This window comes from Dromaius novaehollandiae, chromosome 2 (assembly GCF_036370855.1).
Source record: "Dromaius novaehollandiae isolate bDroNov1 chromosome 2, bDroNov1.hap1, whole genome shotgun sequence".
Taxonomy (NCBI): domain Eukaryota; kingdom Metazoa; phylum Chordata; class Aves; order Casuariiformes; family Dromaiidae; genus Dromaius; species Dromaius novaehollandiae.
The window spans coordinates 32801725-32822863 of record NC_088099.1 but is presented as its reverse complement, the minus strand read 5'-3'; the positions used below and the strand labels follow the sequence as shown (position 1 = coordinate 32822863).

At 39.4% G+C, this 21139-nt stretch overlaps 1 protein-coding gene across 19 annotated transcripts in view; it reads right to left on the bottom strand.

Annotated features, from left to right (window-relative positions):
- The window catches only part of THRB (thyroid hormone receptor beta), a 175902-nt gene that overhangs the window by 107353 nt on the left and 47410 nt on the right, over nt 1-21139 (bottom strand). For 12 of the 19 annotated variants that reach the window (XM_064506180.1, XM_064506182.1, XM_064506184.1 and 9 more), the window contains one exon: nt 6034-6151. The exons of 6 other annotated variants lie outside the window; for them this stretch is intronic. The gene's annotated coding sequence lies outside the window, so the exon portion shown is untranslated. Of the gene's footprint in view, nt 1-6033; nt 6152-10295; nt 10667-21139 lie in introns of those variants that run through there. One more of the 19 variants, XM_026101184.2, reaches the window with a different exon arrangement.

The window sequence follows — 21139 nt, the reverse complement described above, 5'->3', positions numbered from 1 at the left end:
ACAGTATGGACAGAACCATAGTTAAGTGGAAATTAATTCTTCTGTCATTATGCGTGTTTACATACATCTTTCCCTTTTTTGGGAAAGGGGGAGGCATACATATTCCTCCCTAGCATACTTCATTTTTCACATTAGGATAAAGCATTTGAGATAATACAGGATACAACAGATGCAATCCTGTGCAGTCGTAAGCACTCCCTGTAAGGCGCGTGCCCAGCACGGGCCTACGCCCCAAGCAGCCCAGGCCCAGCTCCCACCCACAGCCCGGTGGCTGGCATACATGGTCACGCACATCAGCCACCACACCGAGATGCCAGGCAAGGGAGACATGCTGCACCCTTTATAAACAACAAAATGATTGAATTTGTTTTAACTGCACAACTCAGCAGCACCTTAACTACAAAACCATGGGCCGGCAGCCTAGAGTCCTGCTATTGCAGCCAGGCATTAAAACAAACAGGAGTCCAGAAAGTGCTAAATTTTTTTTTTAAGATCTTCTGAAACTAACAGAACATATTAGTGTTTCTTAATAAGGCAAATGAAGATTTATTATCCACATATTCCTAACAGAACACACATTCTATTTTGAAATAAAAGGAGTGTTTTGTAAAAGCATTATGTAAACATGAAGCTGCTTTTCTGTAACTCAATTTATCAGGGAAACACGCTGTATCATGTTTTTAAAATATCACTGAGCTAGAACTATAATCATTGGGACATTCGCATATTTTATAGTACAAAGATAATGTACGCTAACAGACTCTATCTGTCGCCATATTACTTTCATACAAATAAGTAAAAAAGATTCGATTTATTACTGCATGTCTCAGGCTGCAGGATGGTAGGATTCCACTGACTAGTCTAATTAAAGGTCTACTGAAAGTAATGGAAAAAATCCTATTAATTTCTTAATTCAGAACAAATAAACAGTACAATGTAAGGCATTAACTTGGTTAAAAATAATTTACTAATTTACCTTACTCCTTCATACCAATTAAAGGACTTGTAAATTATAGTTTTTTTTGATCTGTACTTTAAAGAAGTGTTGAAATGTTAAAGGATGCATGCCATATCCTTAATGGATAACAAAATGATAGAATCTCTGTTTTAAGTGCAAAACTCAGAAGCACCTTTATCACAGAACCATGGGTCACCCCCACCTAGTGCGCTGCCACTGCAGCCAGCCATGGCTGTAATACTTTTCAGGTTAATTTTTTGAGCCCACTATCATTATTGGAAAGTTTTTCCAGAATCTAACAGTTCTAATTGTTATCTCCCAATTTCCATCCTTAAAATACTCCTCATCATTTTGTAGATCGCCCCATGCCAATGTTGGCCACAGTTGGTAAAACAGTTTTTCCCTCCCTACTGCCTCACTGCAGTAGGAAAGGTGGGGAAAAAAGAAGAGAAGGAAGGGGAAAAAACCTGAGCTTGCACATAAGCACACATATAATTACACACACATACACACATGTGTACAAGTATATATATGTGTGTATGAAGTATAAATAAAATTAAGTTTACAAATATGGGATGTACATACAATCAGAAATGAAAGGTGGAATCCTGAATCCACAGAAACATCAGCTGCTTTTGCCAATGACTCTGAGTTTTGCTCCTGTTTACATGGGGCAAATCTGGTGCAATGCAGCGTATACTGAAGCACACTGGCAAAACTGTTCCAACAGCTCTGAGCTAATTCAGTGTATTGGTCACATTCAAGAAAGTCTCTTCAAAAGTCTTGCAACATGATGCAAGATGCCCTTGAAACAAATAGGAGATACACACCCACACTAGTGCAGAATTCAGTGCTTTGGAGTAAGTGAAATGGAACATAAAAAAGCATCATATAGCCTAAATAGTTTGCAGCAGTAGGATCACACAGTAGAGTTGTAAAGGGAATTAGTAAAATCAATTTTAAAATAGTTTCAGCTTTCAGAGATGACAAATAGATTAAGAGACCACTTCAAGCGGTATAGCTAAGGCCTTACAACTCCACGTGTAAATACCCTTCAGAGTAAGAATGTCCTGTTGTACTTAAATTTAATCCACTGCAAAGGAAATTAAATTAGATCAAAAAATGCATTTTTAATTCAATATAGAATAGCACAGACCAAACATGGATAAATAAACCAAAAGAAAAATTCCAAAGCATGTACTTTATATCTATTTTTTCATCCCATCCTCTCAATAATAAACTATCCCCTCCATAAATGTCATATGCTTGTAGCATTTAGGATGTAATTTTAGAAATAACAGGGATGTTTCTGCATAATAATCCTCACGAAAGTATCAGCAGGTTATCGATCCATTTACGTATAGCTTGAAAATGATCATTCTAAAGAGCTGTAGAAGTTTTAGACTAACATTTCTTATGCTGTGTTTCCAAGAAAAAATTTCTACAGTAGAGGCATAATCCCCAAATAAAATTGCTGGCAAATTCTTAGATACTGTAAAGTAGAAAAAAATCCCCAACCTAAATTAAAAGATCAAGTTATGATGAGATTTCTTAATACAAGTCATTAGCTGTGTTAAGATTTGCAGCATATTAACTGTATTAGGCAGAACACATTTTCACTTAAGTGCAAAAGGTTGGGACTTTCCTCATATGACCTTCCTGGCATCCTGCCAAGGAGCAGCTCTTGTTGACATTTAATCTGAACATAATCTCCAAAATCTCTGCACCACTGCTGGGTTGCAGGGGACAACTCTCCAGCAGCAAACACAGACTTATATTATAAATTTCATTTGCAGCTCATGGATGTTCCCCTTCCCTTCCAGCCGTTGCAAATTATTTGTTTGAATAAAAATCTATGCCCTTTATTTGTTATAGAACCATAGTACCTAAAAACAGAAAACAAACCTGACATTTTATTTCAGTTGTTTTTCTGCTGATGGCTGCCATATTTTTAAGGGGACAAGCTACAGAAAAGAAGATAAAACTCAGCAACTGAAGAAAATCCTAGCTAATGAGCTGAAATGGCTCAAACTACCTCACCATCTCTAAACAGCAGCAGGATCTCACTGCAGAGGAGGAATGGCTGTTCCAGCTGAGGGTACATGCACTTCGTGCACTTGTGGTCTTCTGAATAAACAATTGGCTTTACAGAAAGGGATACACTTAAGAGTTTTACCTTATTTTAAGATGCCTCTGACCTTTGAAGCCAACTGCATTTTTGTCATGAACACTGCAAAAAAAATTCCAGAGTCTAAGACTTCCACATCTGTGATTTTTGACACTTGTGCAAGAAAAGGGAAGCAGGTGGAGTAGTGGACTGAACAAATGATGCCTGAACAACACTGATGAAACTGAGGCAAGACAGCTCTTTGTCCTGCAGGGAAGTGCAGAAAAGGCCAAAAATCAGTGCAGAAAGAACAGTGTGAATTTCCCATTGTTTTCTGTGACTTCAGGATTTCTCAAGTATTTTCTCCACTGCATTCACGAAGGAGCTAGGTAAGCACAGCAGCACTGATTTTAATCTTGCTAATGCAGGTACTAAAAGCAGTAGCTAATACAGCAGTATGAGCTCCATTATGGGCTGCCCACTGACCTGAGTATTTCCTTCAGCAACAACTTAAGTTTCGTTATAGTTCGTATATAGCTCTGGTCTACCTGCACTTGCTGCAGTCCGACTTCTGACTGCAGAAAGGATTGGCTCTTATTGAGACTTCTTATTCCCTCAACGTTCCCAACATTTTCCCCTCCCTATATAAAGTAAATAAAATGAACAAGAAAGATTAAATTCAATTAATCTTTTGAAGGGATTAATTAAAAAAATGTAAAGGGATGACACATTTAAAGCAATTTTAATTTTCTAATTCCTAATTTACAGCAAAACGCTCTCCATCATCAGATGATCAGACTCTTCTCCCTGGCATTAGCAAAGACATTTTCTACACAGAGGCTTGACCAGACTACCAAGAACCATAATTCTGTGAGAAAAGAGAAAGTGCTCCGAAGTATTCACAAAGGCTTATTTTATTACAGTTAACCTCTTCATCTGTGAACATGCATCCTATTTTAAAGGTATTCTTTTAGGCTGGGGTACAGTGGACCTTTCAGTGCTTCTACTTCTGCTCTTTAGGAAAGCTAGCCTAGTAAAAATACGAGCCACTTCTCCAGTGCTCTAACTCCTACAACTGAGTGGCCTGATCCAATCAACAGCCACCGAAGTCAATGGGGAGCTGTTAGTATTTGGTTTATGCCACAGAAGAGTGAGAAATTGAGAAATATGTTTTTACCTGGCCTTCAGCCTAGCACAGTGCCACCACTAATGAGTGGCTGCTACAACGAGACCTTTTAAAAGAGAATATGCGAGATATCAATCAAAGAAAACAATACAAACCCCATCCTCATCTCAAAGAGGGGGAAATCATTACAGTTTTATGATGAATAATTGCAGTTATTCTGGTGCCAGCCTACTATCAAAAGAATTCACTGACAGGGAAGGGCGAGGTTTGTTTGCAACATAGTCCTCCTCCCCGGGGAGATGCATTTCACGGCTGCCAGCCAAAGCCTCGGAAGAGCTGCGGGGCAGCAGTTGCATTGGAGCTGCTCAATCACGCCCCTTCACCATAGCCAGATTTGCCTATTTTTGCAGCTGGCACCACCAAAGGCTAGCGAAACTTGTAGTCAGCACGATCCCTTCCAGACTGACTTTTCAGGCTCTTCAGCTAATGAATACTGAGAGCAGTCCCTACACTGGCCTTCCCCAATGTAAACACAATTTATATATACCTGGCTCTGCACCTCTCTTAGGGCTTTTCTTTTTCTTAACAATTTCTGCCTGACTGCCATCATCACGGCCCTCACTAGCCTCAGAAGAAAACTGTTCACCAAACTGTCTTGTAAAACCATCATTTCACTTTGCACTGACAAAACAAAATCCCTCTTGCTCACTGTTTCTAATCCCCACAGTAACAGCACTGTACACAAAGTGTCATAAGGAAAAGCTATACTGGTCAGTCCAATGACTCAGCAGTGGTTTCCTGCATTGCTGCTACAGAGGCACCAAAAACCAGATCAGAAGCTTAAATCTTGATGCTAAATTCATGTTCACTGTGCAGCCAATCCTTTTGTTTTCAAGAGAAAAACAAGTCTGCACAGCCTACAGCCACTAGTAATAAATGACCCGCATAATATTAACAGTGACTGACTGGGGAAGACTCTGGTTTCAGTAACTTCTCCATTTGCAACTAAAAACTCAGGCAACAGAAAACAAAGTCAGAACGGGGGCAACAAAGGATTATGAAGAATATTACACACCACAAACAGGTATATCATGTACAACCAATTTTTACAAGACCATATTGAGCCCAAGCCTCAGCAGTGCTCCAAAGTTAAATGATGCTTTCCAGCAGGGTATTGCAAATGGCTTTACAAATTAGAAATCTCACAGCTATTCTCAAAGCAAGTATTACCTGTTTTCACACGAAGTGCTCCTAACTAAGCTGGAAAAATGAACTACAGGTGGGAAGTTCAAAAAATCCATGTGCACAAGCAAATGTATGATCTGTGTGTGCAATTACTGTGACCCCGTGAGATAAGTAATTACTCTTCTGGTACATGTATATTTACCTATCTAACTTGTTGCGGGCCTGTGACAACACAGGGTTTCTGAGCTACTGTGGTGTCTCTACTTGCAAATTAGCCACATCACAGAAGATCCCTAGAAAGCTCACTCAAGTTCACAGGGTTTACTTTTCCTGTATTCCTAGAATGACATACAACTTGAATTGTGCCCCATATCCTGACTCTTATTCAGACAGAAAAGACGGTAGCCCAGTGTAAGTGGTGCTGTAAGCAATCTGTGAGCAGATGGCCCATGGGGAGGAAAAGGTGGCTTTATGTTGTTGCTTGTAACAGTGCTAGTAATACAGTTAGGAAGCAAAAGCTCCTATTTCAGCATCTCAGGTGCTAAGCCTGAGTGAGACAGGCCTAGTATATAAAATGCACCAGGACCCACGGGAAAATGGCACAGCGCAGCTCATATCCATATGACTAAACTCTTTTCCCCTCCAAAACACAGTTACCTTTTCAGTAATGCCTGTTGAGAACAGTCCCTCGCCCACGCCATCTCCTGAATCATGCCATAGGTGTCATCTGGGAGTGTGCTAGTTGGTGCGGGCCAAAACCATGTCACGGAGTGTGCTAGAAATTAAACAATATGGACAATCATAAGATAGCGCTCAAATACAAGTCCTGGCCCTGATTAATTTACCTAGGTAGACATAGCCTTGGTGGAGTAAAGTCAAAGTGGAGTCATTCAACCCCACTGCTGCAGTCAAAACAAAAACATAATGGAAAGTGTGGCATAGCAGGAACAAACACCAAGGCTCCAAATTTTAGTCCCATAGTCACAAGATCATATATTAGCACCATGAGAAGGTAGGAAACACAAATAACTTCTAAATAAAAATCAAATATTTCTTTGAAAATAAAGAAGACAGAAGATGAGTGCTACAATAGATACCAGTGTGCTGGCAAAGGAGAAGTGAGAAATGGATGTTTTCCAGAATTTAGTTTAGGAAGACAAACATTGTTTCACAAATTCACTGTAGCCCTGCTAATGTTCCAAGCTCCCAAATTCATGCCAAAGGGCTTGGGCTTTCTGAACATCCTGTTCTGTTTCCTCAACCGCTAGTCTGAGTCCTCTGTGCTTAATGTCTTTATTTCAGAGTCCCATTTTCTATCATTTTGTTCCAGACTCCTCCCTCTGTAGGCTTTGTATTTTACCTCTGGGTAAGAGTGAAGACAAGCAGATTAATGAGAAGTCTGAACAACACATTAAGTTATACCTATTTTAAGAGCTTTCTACAGTAAGCATCCCAAGGCACTGTATAAAAATAAAACTACACAAATCGCATATAAAACTAAAAAAAAGCTTGCAGATGCTGGCATGCCTTAAAGCATAAAGATCAATGATTAAGTGATTCAAAGATTCCCCAAAGTCTAGGAGGCACATGAGCACAGACCATGTTACCTGTCATTGCTAGGACGCATGAGCAATCTGCTCAGATGTAAAGTTGAGGCATCTTTATGAGGGCCTCCTGGCAGGAAAAATATTCCCCCCTGACAAGGGAAGGAAAACAGCTTTAGAATATGAGCAGCAGCTGGCTATTTCAGGGATTTCCTAAGCGACTAAAGGCAACGCACCCTGCACCTTTCACACGCAGCTGCAGAACATGTGTCTGCTCCTGTCTCTGCCTCTCCGCAGCTGCGAGACATTCACGGTACAAGTGGCCTCACCAGGGTGACTACAGTAGCCAAGGCTCAGGCGGAGACAACACCTCTCAGGGACAGCAACATCAGCTCTCCTCATAATGGCTATTAACTCCCAGATCCACTGCTCCTGGTGCGCTACCAACGCCATCCACGAGCCTTTGCTTGGCTTGGCATGACCGAAGTGAGCAGCGGGCCCAGCTCTTTCATCCATACAGATACCGTTTGACTGCTGGGGATGAGGATAAGTGAGAGGTCGTTCATCTCTCTTGGTATGAGAGGGAATTACTGCTGCTACCAAAGTGACAGGGAGCATGTTGCTGCCGTTGATGCGGGCAGAGAGCAACCCACTTGCTTCCTTCTTCCTCCTTCCCATGGCAGCATTTTAGTACAGGCTGAAACCAAAGCATGGACTGAGGGATACCAACTATGACCTTATTTGCCTTAATAACTGCATCTGCGCACTGCCCAGTCACAGTCCCCTCACAGCCATGGGGCTCAGTAGATGCTCCTGATGGAACCTTACACCCCTCTCATCTTGCTCTGATGTTTGGAGGCAGAAATGATGTGGAAACCCTTCAGACAGACATGGCCCTGTGAGACCTTGCACTAAAACTGATGGGATTGTTTCCCCAGGAGGTTCACCAGCAGACACGCTGATCAGCCTGTTGTTTGCAAAGTACGCCAAATCCCAGTACTTCTGAACGCACTGGGGTAGACAGCTGGTGGTTTTAAGGCTATAAACACAGCAAAGAGTTACTAGCAGCTCTTCCACCTTTCTCCTGTCTTACATCCCATTCCCTCTTTCCTTCTTTCTCCCTTTCTCTTGCTCTTCTCAAATATGCCGTCCTGTACAGTGGCCACATTCCCATCCTCTTAAAATCTTGACAAATGAGTAGGGATGAGCAGTTTCAGAATTAGGCAGGCTTGCTGGAACCACAGCAATGGTTCAAGCAGTGTACAGACAGTCACCTTGTCCCTCCTGAGACTTATTTACCTTTCTTGAATCTGAACAGATAGTTTAGGGGGGAAAAGAAGAAAAAAAAAAAAGAAGAGTGATGCACTAGCTGTCTCTCTGTGAACAAGTAATGTTGGAAGATTTGGAAGATTAGCTTTGGCCTGCAAGCCTGACCAAAGAGCAGCATGGCTCTTGCTGGATCTACCCCTACTTTAAAATTACATATTTATTCTCACACACACATACACACACACACACAGAGGGAGAATGTAACAACACAAATGGTTAGTGGCCAGTAGACTGCACTTGTAACAATGAAGTCAAACTAAGGCCCATGGGCCATCAAAATTTTAACCTGTTTAGATTACTTCTGAGATTTCCTGTTGAGCTGATGTCAACACAAGCACACGGGTATTCTAGAAATTACAGAATTAACAAAAAATGCTGTGGCCGCCAACGTATTAAATCTGCACAGAATATTAATTCCGGCAGTTTAGCTAAAACCAACTATAGGCTTCTGAAAGGGATGCAAAACAGTATCATCATTAAAACAAAAAAAACAGAGGTGCTGAACAATCAGACACAGTCAGTCACATTCTGAAACCAGTCCAGGAATATGTATATGAAACCAACTGAACAAAGTTGGGATGAGAAGTGTTTCATTTTACATTGATGATCACCTTTACTAAAGAAGGCCTGGACAGACAAGACTTCAAATTCACGTTGTTCAAGTAAGGAACACTTTTTTTAACAACATCTGGCTTAAAAATTACTTGGATTCCAAAGTGGCTATCTAATTGCCAACAGGAAAGCAGAGAACTATTTTAAGTAAGCATCACTAGAAATAAGCAATGGAAGGAAAAAGAAAGTGGTCAGTGATAAATACAGTATGGAGATTTGACTATTTATAATTTTAGGGCTATTTATATTTTAAAGCTTTCCCTTTGAAACACTGACAGGCAGGCTTCCACGTTCATCAGTCTGGTATTCATTCAGCTGCACAGTATTTACAGAAACACGTAAAGGCCAACAAAAATTAAAAAAAATTAAAATTTATTTCTAGAATTTGGGGTTATTATTATCACCTCATATTCAAGCTCAGCCACACACAAACAAAACATTTCACAACCTTACACTGATCCACATTTTGAATGCTCTTCATGAAATTCTCCTCCAGCAACTCACTGCACTGTGAAAAAACTAATGCAACACTGACACAGCTTACTATGCCTGGAGATACACTCTTTCAGAAGAGCTCACTATATCGTGTGGACTTGCCTTCTCCAAGAGCTGAACACTTGATGTCATTCAGGACACCTGCACAGCACCTGTGATAGCACAGCTATTAAGAACCTATACAATATCAGTGCATTACAGAGCAAACCTAAAGGACAGAGTTGAAGCAGAAAGGATCTACATGAGCAGGACAACTGGTGAAAGATTGATTACACGCTAGAAGAGAACCACGGAAGTACCCTCTACATTCTGTTCCAAAAATGTTGCATTCGGCTCTTTAGAAATGAAGACATTTGAAAAGAAAGCACGATTCCTCTCATGTGTCTCTGAAGTCCCTCGGAGAATACCGTCTCTGCTGCTGGTTACGAACAGATAGCATTTATGAACCACTTAGGAAATGCCAACAGAGATGTATGCTGCTTCCCTAATAATCTGACTAATTTAACTTAGTTTCAGAGTCAAATGACTGCTTTCTGCTAAAACAGAAATTTGTTACTCTTAGCTTTGTTCACGCATCAACACGGTTTAGCTTAATTAGGCAGCTTTCCTCTCTAGCAGTTCCCTCCCCAATGTGTTTATCAAGAGTTATCGTATTATCTCTCAGTTTTTACTTTGCTGGGCTAAGCAAGCAAAGCTCTCCAATCTATTCAGCTAAGATACAGGCTCTCAAAAATTCTTTTATACCCCTGTTGTAGGATGAATCTATCTTTCTTGACTTCAGTGCCCAGAATTACATACAGTGCAACACATGAAATTTCATTTTGTATATTTTTCTATGACTGCAAAATTTCCACAGTCTCACTATCTTCATCTTATCCTATTCAATTCTATGTTCATATTTATCTTTTAAGGAATCACATTACATTGATGGCTACTTACCCAATTAGGTCTGGAGCTTTCCCTTGTCTTTGATACAAGTTTCTGATGTTCTTAAAAATATTCTTTCCACTTTTAAATCTCTAGGCTTTTTAGTCCAGCCAACCTTGCTACCTACCAACATCAGTAACTTGTTTTCTTCATTTCATGGCCTACTCTTCTGTAAGAAAGAGCCTTATTTATGGACCTTTTTTTTCCCCTTATGCTTGTATTAAATTTAAACAGAAACAATTAAATGAGTATTTGGTCCAAGCTTGTTTTCTATAACCATGTCTTCTATAGTGGCCTCATGCTACACTAAAACTAAATCTGAGATAGCCTCTCTACATCTCAGCTCAGTAACTCCTTTAAGAAGAAATTATATTTCATAAATATAAAATATGAGATACGAAACCATAAACATGATTTTACTGGCTGTCATAGCTTGCACCCAGGACAGGCAGTGTCTTAAATTTCCAGGGAATTGCATCTACTGAAGGGAGCCCATTACAGCTATATTTCTGCTAGCAAAATAAACACGCCCAGGACTGCTGAGGCCAGCTGGCACAGAGAGGTGCCGTCCACTTAAACTCTCTTACCCTCTAAAACAGGGTGGCTGATTCCAAGCTGCTTACTGGGAGTAGTCCCAGGGTAACTCTCAAACTTTATTCGGGAATAGTTCAGGTGAATTCTGGTAGATATAAGCCAACACTATGCCAGGGATAGTTAACAGTAGAAACGATTGATTTCCGGGAGGGAATGTTTTTTAGCACCATTTAATTTACTAGTACAGACATGGCCCTTGTGTGAAGGCCTCTTAATCTCTGAATGACCCCAAGTTCTTCATAGATATTTCTTGATCTTCATCAGCTTGTCACTCTTTCACCTTCCTTCTTAGGGATCTAAACAATTCTACTGATACCACAACAGCCTCAGCTTCTTTGAGAGCTGTTCTCTAGCTTGGCATATTAATCTTCATTTTGTTCCAGCAGGGATACTGAGATCTTTGTCTGAAGTTTCTTCTTCAGGATCTTTTGCAGCTTTATGTCTGTACAGGGTTTCTTTGCTCCTGGAAAACAAAACACCATTGTTTCCTCTAGCTAAGCTCTGCTAACAGATCTGTCCACCTAAGGAAAAGGAGGCTTCAGATACTCACATCTGTCTCTTCCTCGTATTGTCAGGAATCTCAGATCTTCGTGTTTATTTCTTTTTCCCCTCCCGCAGCTCAACTATCTTCTAACTATTCTCTCTCCCCAGCTTTTTAATACCATCCTTGTTCCTCTTCAGTCTCAAGTCTATAGTTATCTCCATCTCACCTTCCTTTTTTCTGGTGCCCCTTTTCTTCCTTGCTGTCACCACTTTCTGCCTTTTTCTCCTTTGAGTTGTCTGTCATAACGAACTTGTGTTTCACTTCATTTCTCCCCCACCAATTAGCATCTGCTGCTGTGCTGTCATTTTAGCCACATATTATCTGTGGACAGCTTTCTCCAAGACCTCTCCCTTCCAGCTGGTATTTTTATATAGAGCTGTGCAGTCTGGCCACCTAGATTGCTTTTTCTCTTCCATCACATCTTCAGTTCTCTGCCTCTAACTGCATCTATAGTACTTGGATATTCTCTCTCCCGAGTTTTTGTCAGGTGACACTTCTATATAAAAATAGATTCTATCAGGTAACACTGAAATAAGTAAATCTGTTCCTGCATCCTGCCTTAGTGTCTTCTCTGCTATCCTTCATTCAGTGCTGCATCACTGCACACCCTTCCTTGTCTCTGCTTTTAAGAAAAAAAAAACAGCCCAGATGAAACCCTTTCCACAATTTTCTTTAAGTGCTGGCTTCCTCCAACCACTGAGTTTTTATATTTTTGGCCACATCTGAAAGGCAGTCATCTACCTGGCCTAAATTAAGCTCATCTTGGTCACAACTAAAACCTTTTCACCTAAGACAGGAAACCTCCTTCATATCCTTCCACTACAAGAAGTGGAACACTGACAACTGCAAATAAGTCTTGCAAATTGCAAGAAAAATCATGTAAAAACCAGTGAAAGGGAAACAAGATAGCTACTGTAAAGAACAGGAACACTTGTACATGAAGTTTTACTAGAACTTAAAGGTAAATGGACCCATACATTAATAGAAGGAAATGAAAGAAGTATTAGTATGAATTTCATGTCAGAGGTCAATAAAGCCCTGTATGTGTAGTCTTCATATTCTGGTAGAAGGCTAGCTAGTATGATATAACTCCTGATGCATGTGAAATAAGAGAAAAATAAGTTTACATAAACGTCAGATACAGAACATATTATTGGAGATTTCTGCAAAATTGCAAATGATTGCAGAAACGCATGGCTAAAAAGAAACTGTAGTTTAATAACTTAACAAGGTTATCTTTTGCAGATCAAAGCACTAAAACCAGCCCTTGACTATTACCATCAAGCAAGGACTAAAACCAGATTGAGTAGGATCATACAATCCAAACTGCACTTGGTTGTTTTTTCCCCTAAAAGAATACAGATTTTGTAGGACAAATAAGGACTGATCTTCAAAGGACAAGTGGATGTGCAAGAAAGGGGGTACAAAGTAAAGTGTCATCTGAACCTTTTTATTATATACTAAAAATAGCACTTTGTTTTAAAAATGTAAAGTATATCAGTCGCGCTGTCAATGTAAGGCATATATTAAAAAAACAAACAAACAAGGAAATGCAGGAAAGCACAGTGCCTAGAATGTTTATCTCCAAAATTTAAAATCCAGCAAAGCTGCTATAAAACCACACAGACACAACCAGAAAGAGTATACTGAGTTTCTTCACATAAATAAGAATTTAGGCATCAAATTAAATTGTTAATAATAGTGGAGATTTTCAAAGACACAAAAGGACAGTTTATAGGCTGAATAATCTAATTGTTCCTGCAGATCTATAGTTCGTGAAAGCCATGAAATCTCTTTCACTGTTAAGATTTTAGAATACTGATCCACTATAAACACTATACAATTTATAATTAATTTTCTCTCATAATTTCCATAGTGATTTCTCTAAAAAGAAGCAGACCAAATATACAACTCAGTATATATTTCCCCTGCTAGGCTGCCTAAGTATGTTGCTGCATTCTGGCCTACTGACCTTGGCAGACCTCTGTCTAAAACTGCTTTAGAACATAAGTGAAAATTAGTTTGAAGGTTTTGTTCTTCAAATCATCATAAAACCACCAGGAAATCTGAAACTGCTAGACACTTCTGGCCAGGAAATGTCCCTGAGACTCGACAGTGTATTACCAGTCAGGTTTGAGGTATGGCAAGTCTTACACCTCACCTAACTGCATTAGCCTTACCTGAGCTAGTCAGAGAAAATCTATTAACACCTTTCTAGCAGATCACATTTATGTGTGACCTCTGTTGCAAAGCACCACATGGATTCAGATCCACAGACCACGACAAAAAATAAGAATCTCTTACTCGGCTTTCAGTTAGAGTGATTCTTTCCCTTAACAATGTAGAACAACGCACAGTCCCTGACCCTGACCAGTGCTATCATAAATATTTTCTAAAAGATATATTAAAGAAAAAAAAAGGATATATTACAGGAAAAGCCTACATCATTAATTCCATACTTGATATAAAATCCATGGAGATGAAGTGAAGTGTAAGCCTTCACTCTTCCTTCTGAAATCTCGGATATCCTCCTCTGATTTGCCAGTGTTGCTTTGACTTGCTTTTTAGACTAATTCGTTGCCAGAGGTGCTACATAATTGTTTATGTCTCATCTAACCTGAAGTGAAAGTTGAAATTCAACAAATATGCAAATTTCTCCAAGTGATTTGTACTTGCAAAATATAATCCAAATGTTTATTGACAGTCTATTTAAGAAGCTGCCAGTAGACTTATGGCAACAGATTAAATGCCAGTAGGATCCAATTTCTTAACAGCTAATAGTGAAGGGCTAAGAAACCTGTATAAAATAGTTTCTGAACAAGATTGCAAACACAAATCTTTTTGTTAAGAAATAATATTTGAGGAAATACATTTAATATGGAAATGTGACTGAGTACCTCAGCATTCAAGTAGTTCCACACATTTACAACAAGAAAAACCATTTTCCCCATCAGTGGAAGAATTTAATCTTATGGGATGCAGAGTAAAAAAAAACCCTATTTCGGAAGGGCTCTTTCACCATTCTAGTCAAAGTGGATGTCTCAAAACATGTCAACTGGATAAACAGAAAATAAAAAAATACAAGATGATTAAAGCTAATATATCTTCACCTAGTAATTGGTAACTATGTGTTCTAGCCAGAGAAAACACTGGGAAAGCAACTGGAGGAGTTTTCCTTTGGCTCAGGGAACAGATGAGCAAGAGCTCTCCTAAGGCATAAGCTACAAAGCCAAAAGCTGTTAAATTCAGTGGCAGCTAAAGCAAGTTACAACACAGCTTGCTCCAGCCTTTATGGACAGAGCCAAACTGCAGTATAACAACACTTGGGGGAGGAAAAGGGAAAAAAGAGGAGAAAAAGGAAAAAAGAGGAGAAAAAATTCCTTATGATTTTATCCCAAGTCTGAATCAGACTCATGGAGTTGTCTCAAGCAAGTCAGAAAATACAGGTATAAAAGGCTTTTTTTACTCAGGAAGGGCATACCTCCAGCAGTGCAGATTTTGTTTTTATATTTTCTAGTATTTATTCCATAAAGCTTTCAATTACAAAAGAATAAGGATACTTTCTTTGGAAAATTATGCCACTTGCTGTCCTTGAGGAAGACACATCCAATCCAATAAATATCATCTTTCCTGACATGCATTCTTTTCCAGTTAATACAGTATTTCCTGTATGCCAATTTACCATCCCAAGCAGCACTAACTGATGCATACCGACCACTGTTACTACAAGAACTGCTTCCTTCATTCTCCTGCGTGAAACCTCGCTCTTAATCTGTCCTTGCACATTTCTTCATGTCCATGGTTCATCTTCCTCTCTCTTCTCAGGATTTCAGTTAAAGCATATAAAATGATGCATAAGACTAGGGGGAAGTTTAAAAAGTTGCTGAACTGAAAGAAAAGCTGGAATTCTGAATAGCCACTAAGGACCGTTCTCTGGTCAGCTGTGCAGCTCTATCTGATTACATAAATATGAGTGTACAATCATTCTGAAGCCTCAGATAGCTTCTGTTTGTTCAGTTTCCACTTAATTTAAGAATTAGCTTAAACAAACTATACTGACATTCTAAGGAAAACAGAAGAAGTTAAGAGGATCTAAAACTATCCTGTATGTCCTTACAGTTTACAAATCCACTCAGCAATTGTCAGAGATAAGGGTCTCTGAATCAGCCCCACTTAGGGTGTAAGACTAGTGGTACATATGGTTAGCATGGAAGGATATCCCTTCCTTCCTTAGGAAAGGAAGTCAGGGATATCAAAACTTGTCAAAACTGCTCAGTAGGACTCTCTCTCAGTAGTACATACATAAGTAAAGAACTAAGACAATGCTTTAACTTGATTCTCTAATACTCAGCAAAAATTCAGTACTTCTTTCTGCAGTGACAGTCAAATGTGGCAAACATTTTCTTTGGTTTCTGGGTGACTTTCATAAAAGCATGCTGCCTTTCTACGATGCACACTGGCACTTAAAGTGTAAGTTTATAACGTTCAATTTTCTCCCCTGTAATTTTATTATTTTACCCTTACTTTGTTTTTTTTCTGTGATTATTAAATTAAAAAAGGGGTGATTGATTTTTAAATTAATTTGCTGAAAGGGAGTGAAAGATGTTAATGGCTAGAAGGAAGGGAATGAGTTTCCAACAGATCGAAAGAGCATTAGTGAACAGATGCATCTTGAAAGTTTTCCTAAATGCAGACACGATGACTGTCTCAAGACTGATTCATTACAAATACAGACCCACCCATCATGTTATATGGGAAGAGCTCTTACTGATTCTTGATTATACTACAATTTATCATTCTGCAGATAAGCAGAAAGGGAACACAGCATAAGGACCCTCAGACTGTAGTTCAGATACACATTTGGAGGAAAAAATACAGTAGACTGCAAACAAAATCATCCCAAGTACAACACCCATCCCAAGTAAAAACACAGGAGGAGTAAAAACAGATTTAAGTCCTTGTCTACTGTTCTGTCTGATGAAGACTGTGGAAATTGAAGCTTTTGTGGAAAGTGGCCTGTGACCCACCCAACCGCACCCCAAATTCATCAGTACCCAGCAGCCCTCTGAGGGCTCGTGCTCTCAGGGGGCCGAATTCTGCTACTGCTCTTTGCAGAACAGCTTGGATTAGAAATTCTCCCTCTGCACAGTACCCTTACGTAATATGCAAGTGAAGCGTCTAAATACAGAACCCGGTATATCACATAAGATTGAGGAATTAGAAACTAATCCCTAAGTGTGACTATAATAGGTCACTAGAACTTCCACTTCGCACACTGAATTAACATGATGAGGCAGCTTTGCAATTGAAAAGAAAAGCATTTGAGGCTATGTATACTTTTTTTCCCCAACAATATATATATATATTTTTCAACAATCTGGTGTATTGTACAATCCAAATCAATCAAAAAGGCATCCTGGCTTGCAGTTCGCTTTATGTTGATCTTTTGGGTTCTTTTCCTTTTGGGGGAGGTTCCTTTTTAACTCCGAAATACACTGTTTCTCTGTCAGGAATCAAAATCAGCCATCAGTCCTGGCTATCTGTGTACCTAAAGTTCCTTTTAAAAACTCTGGCATATACAGGCATTTTACTTTGAACTTCCTACTAGATTGCATAATACTTATTTAGTACTTACTCGAAAAAAAGTTAGAACTTCAAAATCTCTTGCTGCCTAAGGGAACTAAAAATATTAGTGCTGATTAAATATTTATTTTGTAGAAACATGAAATCTATCATGCTACAGAAAATTATTTTGAATGATACCTCTTCAGCAAGGCTGTGACTTACGGCTTTTCCTCTTACTAAGTTAAACATTCAATAAAAATACAGCTGAGCCAAGAAAACTTTGTTTTGATTTTGGCAAAGCATCAGACGGTATCTTCTGGTTTGCCAACACAGGCAGAATCTTGTCTAATTGTGGGATGCTTTCGGTTTTACTACCTACTAGCGAAACTATTAAGAAGCACTAAAAGGTTCCAGCCCCTTTTACGTATTCTTAGCCGAATCTCATTAGTTTGCACACTCTCAATTTGCACACAAAAATACAGCAGTCTGTTTCCACCTCTCAGGGAAAATTTAATAGCAGAGTGTCAAGTCTCATGTTACTAGGACTTCATTACTTTCACAAGATATGCTAAATAATTAAACTGCACTTGTCAAATAAGTGATTAGAGAACATTCTGTGCTGCAGCGTACGTTTTTACTGTCTGTTTACCTCAATTCACAAAATTAAATAATTCACACTGAGTCTCCCACACAACAGCGCAAACAACTGAGATCCTAAACTTGGAGAGGGGGAGGGCTGTGCGACTCAAAGGACAAGTGTATATAGGATGCAGTTAAAGAAAGAGCACTGGATTCAAGCCACAGACAAGGAGACTGAAACAAGAGAACCAAAGCTTGCTCTGGGGATGCTGCTGAATGAAAATGACCTGAACGCAAATCTAGCCAACACCATTTAGATCTGCAGCAGCTTCTAGACAGGCTTTCTCCGGAGTCTCAGAGCCTTAAAAAAGGCAGAGAAAGGGCACGTGTTGCTTACAGAGAATGGGACTAATGATACTTGGTGAACACTGACTTTCCCAACCTCTAATTTACCCTCTTAACCATACGTCTGTAATTAAGTGTATATCAGAACAGGCATTTCATAGCATGTGCCGCATTCTCACACGCTTTTACAATCCCATATTTTTTGTGGGAAGGCTTTAGCTAGTGCTAGTAGCTGGGTGCCGTAATCTCCAGAACTCTGCAGTAAGCAGGATCCCTTGGGGGGGACAGAGGGGCTACTGTGCAAAACGACAGAGGCAGAGGAACCAGGAGAGTAACTAGCCTTCCACCATGTCCACAAGATACAACCATTTCGATGATGCCACAAGATGACCAGAACCTAGGGCACAGCGCACCTCCTCCTACCTCTCTCTCTTCACGAAAGCCAGATTTTAGGAGCCGGCTCCGTTGAGCGGGACGGCTCACACAGCAAGCTGAAGCAGATGTATTCAAACAAATGGCTGTCCCTCCTGCTGGCAGGAAATTATCTGTCTGGCTAACCCAGCAATTTTTCACAAGCAGTATCTAAATATTACTCAAAATAAAACACCGTCCGGATGCAAATCCCTCCTGGTAGCAGCAGCACGTACCAGTCCGCTGCTCCCGAAGCCACATCCGTCCTCCTGGGGCCTGAACTGTGACAAACATCAGGACCCAGGTGCCCTGGGACTTTAACATCATCGTGATGTTCAAGTTGGACTCAGTCCATGAGTATATATACACAATCTGCTATTTTTTAAGTGTACCAGTCAAAGAGCTGTATTTCCATTAAGCAAGGGAGAACATTCCAGATGATCTGGTTCTCCCATTGCATTACAATTTCCCTGAATCAACACTTTTTGCAGGATTATATAACAGTGAGCACAGTATGCTTAACTCTTATTTGAGCAGACGTTTCAAGTACAGTATAAGCATCAGAGTATTTCTTCACCCTGAACTGTGCTCTAATCTAGCATGTGAACTGAAAAAAAGTATATTTATTTCTTGTACAAGAACAGTAAGCTACCCACACAAAATTGTAGATTCTTGTAGATAGGTTATTAAGTAAATAAAATACAGCAAACAAGACTCAATAGCTTGTAAATACAGTCAAATAGAGCTTTTGATGCTAGCACCGCTCTTCGGTATAGATATTGGACTAGCAGCATATTTGGAATGAGTCAAAAGAACTGCCCAGACCACAGGGCACCTTCTTCTTGCTGCCCTTTGCAGACCACAGGGCACCTTCTCCTTGTTGCCCTTTGCAGTGCTGTTACAGCATGGTTTGCATTGAAAGAGCTGCCCCTGCAGCTCCCAATGAAGCCCAAAACTACTTTTGCTGCCTCGTGTACCACTACCCAGTAGGGGAGTTTCTTCTGTGGTATGGAAGGCTATTTTCCTTTGAATTAAACCACTTAGACATGAGCTTTCCCATAGAAGAAAGCAACGGCAATTTGTTGCCTCAAACACATTTGCTAATGGAGATAGCAATTTTCTTCCACGGCTCGAAGAGAAAAAGCATTCCTTTCAGAACTGAAGTATCCATTAAGAGTGACACTGTGGTAGCAGAAATATGTGAAATAAAGACATCCTAAAGTTTATTTTGAAATATTCTCCACAGCTAGTACTGTGACTATCAAGAATTTATAAAAATCCTAGGTATGTAACATACATTTTCAAGAGAGATTGCAGGTAAGAAACTTCACAGTAAAAAATGTTACAAACAAGTGTTATTGCAACTAACCAAATTTGTTTGATTCCTGACTAACAAAATTCTTCTCTGCTTTCTACTTCACCATACCCGTATCTACTAGCAACGTTAATTCACTGTTCTTATCCTTTTCCAGTCTCTTGCCCTGCCTAACCTTTTGCTTTTGCTCAACTGTCCATGAAAGCAGCTGTGGCCTCTGCACAGAGACACAGACTCATTTTATCTCGGTGACCTTACAATGGTATTCCTCTTCCCTGTTTCTGTTCTCCTATTGTCTTAGTCTAATAATTTTCCTAATTCTAGTTTAAACTGCAAGTGTCAAAGTCAACCTTTACCAAACAGTGACATCTAAAGTATCAGAAAATACATATTCACCACATTTGTGTGATCTGTATGTATATAATAATCCATACGTATGTTTTAGATGTGGCTCTGGGGCAGTTATTCCAGGAAGGTAGAGTAGCACAGAGTACAGGAACGGCAAGTTAGGTATACAGTGCCTAGACTCTATCAGTAAGTCAGGGATGATACATTTTCACAGGTTTTTTAAAACAGCCAGAATTAGGGGTGAAAATTCTCCTGAATAATTTTTTATGCATGCATATGGCCAAGACAGACTCTTAGCCGTTGCTCCTGCCATTATTACTGTGGAGTTACATTCTGAATTCCTGCGATAGATGCTATGTTATATAGGTACAGTAGGATGCCATAATTCTCATCTCAGTTTGATAGATTTTTCTATTTGCAAGATTTTGCACGGTAACTCGTGATTACTTTCAGATATTAAAATTAATAATGAGCTTACCAAAATAATAGAAAGGAGTCAGGGCTATTCTTGTTATTCTTGTGTTTTGTGTTTCTTCTTAATGGTACATAAAACTACTTTTTCGACCAACCATTTTTCTGTATTTTCTATTAAAGGATCCACTATCTTTTATCCAGTAAAACGAGGATGCACTTCCCTTTAGTAATAAGAGCTAAAAGACTAGTGTCCTCCATACTCTATCAGTATCCCATGGAGGTCTCAGAGCAAACATACAAGTTGTTCTTTTTCAGTTTTGGGGAAAGCAATTATTATACATTAGGAATTCTACACAATCTGCTAAAACTTTACCCTACCTTTTCTACTCATATAGATACTAAGATTTCAGATATAACATTTGACTACATAAACTCCTACGTTAAAGATGGCATTATGCTCACAGAATAACCGGAAAAAATCCAAATTCATTCAGAATTTTAATTATATCACGCAGGAGAGTCAATAAATATCATACATAAATTATTACTTTTCAGTGACCTTAATAGAAAATGCAAGCTACTAAGTAAGGTAGGACAAGTATTAGAACATTTATGCAGCAAAATGCGTTTGTGGACTGATCAAATTTTAACAGAAATCAGCTCATTAGTATTATGTATCAGTGCAGCATGCCAAGCCTGCAAAATCAGCGGCATTATACCTACCAATGAGTTTCTTCAGGA